Below are 8,844 nucleotides of genomic sequence, written 5' to 3'. Positions count from 1 at the left end.
CTACGTAAGTTTAATCGGTCGTCCTCATGACACGACCCCAAGTAAGTAAGGCACTTGATTGACAGCTTGTGCAAAGATAAGAAGTATTATAAAGCTTGGACTTGAAAATGGTAGTAGTAGTGGCTCAAGCATTTACTCATCAAAATTATGTAAATTATGCCTTTGTGGCTAAATGAACTTGATATTGAATTATGCCCTTGTGGCTAAGTGAAATTGATATTAATATTGTTGATAATTGGAAATTGTTTGAACATACGGATTGGGTATCGTCCCTCATATGATATCTTGAAAGACGTTGAAATTGGTGATATTGAAATGATTTTGGTAACCGAATGATTTTGGTATGATATACGAGTAATCGATTTATATACTTTTTCTCTCATGATGATTTGACAAATGAGAACCTGAAATTTTACTATAGATTCTCCAAGTCTTGATATGACATTATGGTATTTGGAAACTTGATAACATGATATGAAAATTTTGTCGATCATATGGTTGGGATATTTCGAAATGTAATAGAAATCAGTTTTTCTAAGTATTAAAACGGTGATGTACCAAGATTTATATAAAAACCTATGCACTCACCAACTACGTTTTCGTAGTTGACACTTTTTCTTCATGTTTTTCAGGAAATAAGCTTAAGCATTGAGGATTTATATGCTTCATGATTATTTGCATAGCACTTTGGAGTCAAAGATCAAACTTTGTGATAGGCAATGGAATCCGCCTTGATCATTGTAGTTTACTATTTCATGTGCTTGTTATTTGGTTCGTAGACTTAATATCCAAGTATGGTGGACGCATTTGTACTTGGAAATTGGTTCACATGTTTGTAAATTTGTAAATTCTTTTATCAAATAAAACTATGGTGAATGTTATTTATAATCCTTTGTTTTGAATACTCGACTTTTTGTACATCTCATTGTTCCGCCTTAGTTGGGGTGTTACAACAGATCAGCTAAATTATCATCGGTTATAACCTTTTCCAAATGAATTAACTTCTTTTGGGCACAATCACGCAAGAAATGATGCCTAATATAAATATGCTTGGTGACCTTATGCATGACAAGGTTATTTGTAATGTCTATAGCTGACTTATTGTCTATTCTAATAGGAGTATCAAGAAAATCCATACCGTAGTCTCGAAATTGTTGCTGAATCCACAATACCTGGAAGCAACATCTACCAGCAGCCATATACTCTGCCTCACATGAAGACTGAGGAACACATGTCTGCTTCTTGCATTTCCACGATACTAATCTTCCTCCTAACAACTGACAACCTCTAGTCGTAGACTTTCTGTCATTGTTACAACCGCCAAAGTCCGAATCAGTATATGCAACAAAATCAAACGTTCCTCCCATTGGATACCATAGACCAAGCCCTTGGTTTCCCTTAAGATAACGTAGAATACGTTTTGCTGCAGTCAAATGTGACTTTTTCGGACTAGCTTGAAATGTAGCGCAAAGACAAACAGCGAACATAATATCTGGACGCGAAGCAGTCAGATACATCAATGAGCCAATAATAGCACGATAATAAGTTGCATCCACAAGTTCATCTTTCAGATCAAGAACTCCTAAACCATGATTTTGCTGAATAGGAGTACCATATGTCTTGGACTCTAGCATTTGAAACCTCTCCAAGATGTCATCGACATACTTAGACTGGTGAATAAAGAATCCATCTTTCCTTTGATCTACTTGTAGTCCGAGGAAAAATTGTAATTCCCCCATAGCACTCATTTCAAATACATTTTTCATGCTCATTTCAAACTCTTTGCACATCTTTATATTAGATGAACCAAAAATGATATCATCCACGTAAACTTGTACAATTAGATAATCTCGCTTCTTCCACTTGATAAACAATGTGTTGTCTATCGATCCTTTTGTAAACCCATTTGTCAACAAATGTGTCGACAACTTTTCATACCACACTTTGGGTGCTTGATGCAAACCATAAAGAGCCTTATCCAAACGATATGCTCTTCTTGGATAATTCGGATCTTCAAACCCCGGTGGTTGGTGAACATACACTTCTTCTTTAACTTCACCGTACAAGAAGGCACTCTTAACGTCTAACCGATACACCTTTATACCTTTGAAACTTGCAAAAGCTAAAAATAACCTTATACCTTCAATCCTAGCAACTGGTGCAAAAGTTTCGTTATAGTCATATCCTTCTCGTTGTGCAAACCCCTGAACAACCAAACGTGCTTTATTTCTAGTAACAATCCCTTTGTCATCTCGTTTGCATTTATATACCCAACGAGTTCCAATTGGTTCTTTACCTCTAGGCACATCTACTAACTCCCAAACTCCAAGTTTTTCAAATTGAGCTAATTCTTCTTGCATAGCTTCAACCCAACATGGATCTTGAAGTGCTGCCTTAACATTCTTAGGTTCTACTTGTGAAATGAAACCAGAATATAAACACTCAGTTATCAATCCAGTGTCTTTCACTTCACAAAACAAACTAGTCAGATCCTTATTCAACTGATTTCTAGTTCGAACAGGTTCTGTAGCATTTCCAAGAATATTCTCAACTAGATGATCCTTATTAATTCGATATTGAGGAACCAAATCAACATTCAGATTTTCTCCTAAATTTGTTCTAATCTGAAACTCAGGAGAGCTAAAATCATCTTCCGATTCTTCAGAAATAGGATCATCATCAGGCAGTGTAACCTTAGATGGAGTAGGTGGTGTAGTGTTTGCGGGTTCATTATTGTCTGAATCTAGTGTCTTATCCTTGTCCTTACCACTTTCATCAACATCAGTAGTAGACTCAACGTTGGTTGGAGTAGTATCGACATTCTGAGTAGGCGGAGATATAGGAGTATTATCCATGTGATCTCTTAAAATAATCACATAGTCAATTGTCTCAGGATCTGAATAAGAATCAAGACCATGTAGTGAACTAAACACACTATCGTAATCGAAGTTTTTGCCACTTCCAGAATGAATAGCGGGCTTATGACTGGCAATTTTGACATTCGTTCCCAAATCAACTTTGCCGGTCTGTTTGTTGTAAACTCGTCAAATTGATGTTCCCGGTTTATAACCCATGAGAAATCCCTTTTCAACCTTTGAATCAAACTTTGACTGAGGTAGATACTTCAAGAAAGTACACGGTACACCAAATGGTTCAACATTCTGTAAATTCGGTTTCTTCTTATGTAGAAGCTATATCATGTCTTATTATGACGCTTAACTACATTAACCCTATTTAAAATACGACAAGCTGTATTCACTGTTTCCGCCCAAAGCATAGTAGGAAGCCCTGAATCTGCAAGCATAGTTCTGGCTGTCTCGATTAGAGTCCTATTCTTTCTTTCAGCAACTTCATTCTGTTGTGGTTCATACGGAGAACTGTATTGATGTTGGATTCCCTTTGACAAACAAAAGACATCCATCACATTATTCTTGAATTCAGTTCCGTTGTCACTCCTGATTCTCTTAACACGAACTCCATAAATGTTTTCAGTTTCGACAAAGAAATTTATCAAAATCTGCGGAGTTTCATCTTTCGATTTAAGAAAGAATACCCATGAGAATCTTGAGTAATCATCAGTAACCACGAAACAGTAATACATCCCACCGATACTTCTTACATTTACTGGACCAAATAAATCCATGTGAAGTAACTCAAAAGGATAGGCAATAGAATTTTCTTGTTTCGGTTTATGGGCAGACTTCTGTTGTTTACCTTTCAGACAAGGTACACATTTGTCTTCCATTCCAAACCGCTTCATGGGAAGGCCGTCAACCAAACCATGTTTAACAATGTCATTCATCTTTCAGAAATTGATATGTCTCATTCTTCTATGCCATAGTAACGATTCAGATTCATTTGCTTTTGATAACAAGCAAACAAACTCCTCTGGATTATCAACACCTAACACAAGGCCATAGATGTCTCTCTTCCTAGGAGCTTTTAGAAGGATCCAGTCTTCAGGAATAACATATCCTGGTTTCAATATAAGTGCTTCTTTCTCATTAAAATGGACAGTGTTACCCTTGTCACAAATCTGAGAAACACTTAATAAATTATGTGATAACTGTTCCACATAATTGACTTTCTCCAGCGTAATCTTCCCATTGACAACATCACCTTGGCCCGAGATGTTGCCGCCCTTGGGACCTGCGAAACTAACATACGAACCATTTACATCTTCATAATTGGACAAAACGTTCTTGTCCCCTGTCATGTGCCGAGAGCATCCACTGTCAACATACCAAAGACTGATAGGCTTCCTTGGTTCTCCCTGCACATTAGATGATAAGATGGTTAGTTTCTGAAGGGAACCCAAACCTTTTGAGGTTTAGGTTTGCCGAATTCATCTCTAATGATCAATTCGGTCCAATATACATCGCTCTGTAATGGAGCCTTGGATAACGATGGTGTCACAGACTGTTTTTTAGGTGAAGTGAAATGAGTCTTAGGAGGTGAATTCCTTGGTAAGTGAGTACCAAATCTAGGTTGACTTCCTAATCGATCATAGAATTTAGACGAACTATTAATTCTAGAAGGAGGAGATCGATTTTGTTGAGCCATCTTCCTAGGTGAATTACTCCTTTGAGGTGTACGAGAACGACTCAGACTTACACTACTAGAGGTAGTATTCTGTGAAGGTCCCTGTCGTTTTGGAGTCATAGATCTATTGACACTAATCCTTTGATCTGTAACAATAGACTCTCCATATGACACATTTCTAAGTAACTTAACATATTTCTGTGCATTTTTATTATCAGGATGTCTTTTTGCATACTCCTCAAAATAATCCCTTTTATATGCACTTATAAATTTTGGTGAAGCTACTTGTTCAACTAGTTTACCCTTCCCTTTAGGATTAGGAATATCACTAACATCCTTTGACTTGACTTGACTGTCATTCTTAGGATTCTTGACCTTCCTATTTGGACATTCGATAGCTATATGGCCTTTCTCACGACAAGTATAGCACTTCTTTACTTGTTGTTTTCTAGATTGACCATTCTCTATTTTAGGAATTGGTATACCATACTCCTTCATTTCATTTATAGTATCAAGCGTCTGTATTGCTTCTTCCATATTTGTTATGTAACACCCCAACTTAGGCAGAAACAATGAGATGTACAGAAAGTCGAGTATTCAAAACAAAGGATTATAAATAACATTCACCATAGCTTTATTTGATAAAAATAATTTACAAATGTACAAGTATGTGAACCAATTTCCAAGTACAAATGCGTCCACCATACTTGGATATTAAGTCCACAAAACAAATAACAAGCACATGAAATAGTAAACTACAATGATCAAGGCGGATTCCATTGCCCATCACAAGGTTTGATCTTTGACTCCAAGGTGCATTGCAAATAATCATGAAGCATATAAATCCTCAATGCTTAAGCTTATATCCTGAAAAGCATGAACAAAAAGTGTCAACTACGAAAACGTAGTTGGTGAGTGCATAGGTTTTTATAGAAATCTTGGTACATAACCATTTCAACACTTAGAAAAACATATTATTGGTATATTTCAAAATACTCAAACCATACGACCGACAAAAATTCTCATCTCCAAATTATCAGTTTTTTTCCAAATACCATAATGTCATTTCAAGACTTGGAAAAGTCCATAGTAAAATTTCAGGTTCTCATTTGTCAAATCATCATGAGAGAAAAAGCACATAAATCGATTAATCGTATATTATACCAAAATCATTTCAATGTCACCAATTTCAACGTCTTTCAAGATATCATATGAGGAACGATACCCAATCTGTATGTTCAAACAATTTCCAATTATCAACAATATTAATATCAATTTCACTTAGCCACAGGGGCATAATTCAATATCAATTTTATTTAGCCACAAAGGCATAATTTACATAATTTTGATGAGTAAATGCTTGAGCCACTAGTACTACCATTTTATCAAGTCCAACAATATATATATAATTCATTTCATGGCACAAGCTATCAATCAAGTGCCGTATTAATAATAATAGGGTCGTGCCATGGAGACGACCATTCAAATTTAAGGTAGCCAGAACACCGCATGGTCGGACTGGGAATGATGGCCATCACAAAGGCAACCAAACATCCCACCGTTACACGTTGGGTGGGTGGACAAATCCTAGTTGCGCAACTATCTAACTACAGGCCTCCATATTCGGAGTAAATAGCAGTGTACCGAAAGAAAACGGGTTGACAGAACTCAAGCTCATCATAAAACATTTATCAAATTGAACATACAAGACAATTCCATTTCATAATCATATTATCAAGAATCATTTCATGTATAGAAAGTAATTTTAATTATCATGCTTTTCACCCCGAAGTAAAACACATAAAATAGTTTGAAAGGGGGCTATGACTCACCTTGATATGCCGCATATTATATTCACTTATCCAAAATGGGTACTTCCCATCAATCGCTCCATCATACATCTGTCACGTTTTTCAATCACATCTCAAAGCCAAGACTATCCCTACGATAGGACTAATACACATAAGTTCCTATCTTAAGCCATCACTTAGAAATGCCACTTTTATTATGTTGCTATCAATTGTGGAATCCAAGTATATTGCTAACATTCGCATTGTTTTGGTTGTAGAGATTGATGGTGTAAAAGGTTACTTTAATTACATGCGTAGTTATAAGTTGTTAGATTTTTGGTAACTTGGTTTCATTTGTGGTTTCACTTGGCATCTTAGGTTATCATATAGAAATATCATATTAAGTTATGTTATCCTTATTCATCATTTGTTGTGTAACCGATTTTAGCGCGAATTAGCATTTGTGATATCAATATATAGCTTGATTAACGTAATTACTTATGTCTATCTCACTTAATTATCTTTGTTTTATTTTGATTACACTTATCTCATGAAATTCGTTTAAGTGTTATGGGCCATTATCATTTGGGCCAAAATGTGATGGGTTTTTAAGTGACTTGGGCTTAATTTAGTTATTAGGCTTAACCTTATTTGGGTTATGTGCTTGATGGGTTGTATTGTTTATTGGACTTTATGGTTTGTTGGGCCAAGTGGCCCTACTGATTTATGGTTCAATGGGTTTAGTATTTGGGCCGGGTTAGCCCATTATGGTCTTTAGTGCATCTTTTAGCCCATTATACAAGTGGTTAGTTTCCTTCCAAATTTCATCCTTTTAATTCAGATTTTTATGAAATGTTGGCTACTATTTTGGGGTCAAGACGAATTATTTGGACCTTCATGATTTTTACATAGCGACTTATATGTGTCTAGTATTTTTGTGAATTTTTGGTGAATTTTTAGATAATGTTTGGTGTCCTTAAAAATTATCCAAACACAAACTGTCCCAAATGGGTACTGCTTGCGACATCAAAAGTTTTATAAAAGTTCTCAATATTCTGATTGTTAGAAAAATCCCATGATTTTATTTTAAGTTCAAAACACATTGAAATTACTTTTGACCAAGTATGACCTCCTGGAACCTTATGGATTAGGAAATAAAAATTGTTAAAGTTTATAAAATATTCATACCAAATTACAGTTCTGACCAGTTTCAGTAGAAAAATCATATCTTTCATTTGATTCAGGATATTTGAGTGCTTCCAGTTGGAGATTAAACTTAACTCATTTATCTACAACTTTTATTTTAAAAGTTTTGCTTGAAACGGACCTCACATGCTCAGTTTATTCAGTACAATACAGAAAACCAATTCTGTCAGAATGTTTATTGGTTAATGCATCCCACCAATGGTGTTGGTTGCTTGTTTTAGCCTCTAAATTACCACCAACAAGATTATTACCTAATTTTGTATCTCTTAACATCAAATATACAAATTTCAAACAAATTTCAAGATCATTCATCATCATTTTCAACTGAACTTATACAAAACATAATTGATAATCATGATTCTTGCCAAAACATCTTTTGATCATCCTAAAAACAACATGCATGTAAAGATCTTGTATTTTCTCAACATAAAATGCATTATTTACTTGTAAAAAACATATTTACTGATAATCAAACTCAAAAGCATTAAATGGATCATTGAAAAATTTATAGATAAAGATGTATTGAAATCGGTTTTGAGAGAACAACCTTAGATGATGAAAACCTTGACATATATGGCCGTTTGAGAGCTATTGATGCTTCCTATCCATGCTCCCATTGATTTTAGCTTAACCCCATACAAGATTATTGTTAGTTATTGATTGTTTGATGATTAAATCATGAGTTTATGGGTTGTTCTTGGCCCATATTTGCTGCTGCCGATCAGCCCCCTTAAAGGGCTGATTTCATTTGGTAATTGCCTCCAAATCACCTCCAAGCTTTCACCATACATGACTCTAGGTGATAGATGATCCATATGACTTATTATTACATTAGATTAGTTAGTTTTAAGCTCCATTTTGCCTTGGAGAATCCAAAAATGGTGAAGAAGAAAGAAGGAAAGTTGGGAGAGTTGAGAGAGACCCATTGCATGTGTGTGTGTTGTGTTTGAGTGTGAAAAGAGAGAGTGGCCTGGTCTTGGGGCATAAAAAACGTGGATATGGCAGAAAATAAAGTGTATGGAGTGAGTTTATTGGTTAAGAGGTGTGGTGGGAAGACATGGGTTGGTTAACTCATGGGGTGAGGTGTTGGGTTAGTTCCCAACTAGTGTTAAGACATGCAAATAAGTATATGTATGTATTATGGGTGTGTGAGTGTAAGAATAAGTGAGTTAGTTGTATGTTGATTGGTGGATTTTATAAGAGTTTATATTTATAATAAGTTTAAGTTGTATGCATATCTTTTAATTGGAAGACTTATTCAAATATTGCAATATATTTATGTACTTATTATTATTCAAGCTTACTA

General features: G+C 35.2%; 1 long non-coding RNA gene across 1 annotated transcript; it reads right to left on the bottom strand.

Annotated features, from left to right (window-relative positions):
• Positions 1-5,397: 5,397 nt before the first annotated feature.
• On the bottom strand, positions 5,398-8,476 carry LOC122602318. Its single transcript, XR_006324213.1, has 3 exons — positions 8,086-8,476; positions 6,375-6,484; positions 5,398-5,409 (listed from the first exon to the last, which is right to left on the bottom strand). It is a non-coding gene; the product is annotated as an uncharacterized LOC122602318 (long non-coding RNA).
• Between the last annotated feature and the right edge of the window lie 368 nt (positions 8,477-8,844).

This window comes from Erigeron canadensis, chromosome 5 (genome assembly GCF_010389155.1).
Source record: "Erigeron canadensis isolate Cc75 chromosome 5, C_canadensis_v1, whole genome shotgun sequence".
Classification (NCBI taxonomy): domain Eukaryota; kingdom Viridiplantae; phylum Streptophyta; class Magnoliopsida; order Asterales; family Asteraceae; genus Erigeron; species Erigeron canadensis.
Note: the sequence above shows the minus strand (reverse complement) of the source record. Positions and strands in the feature narration are given on the sequence as shown.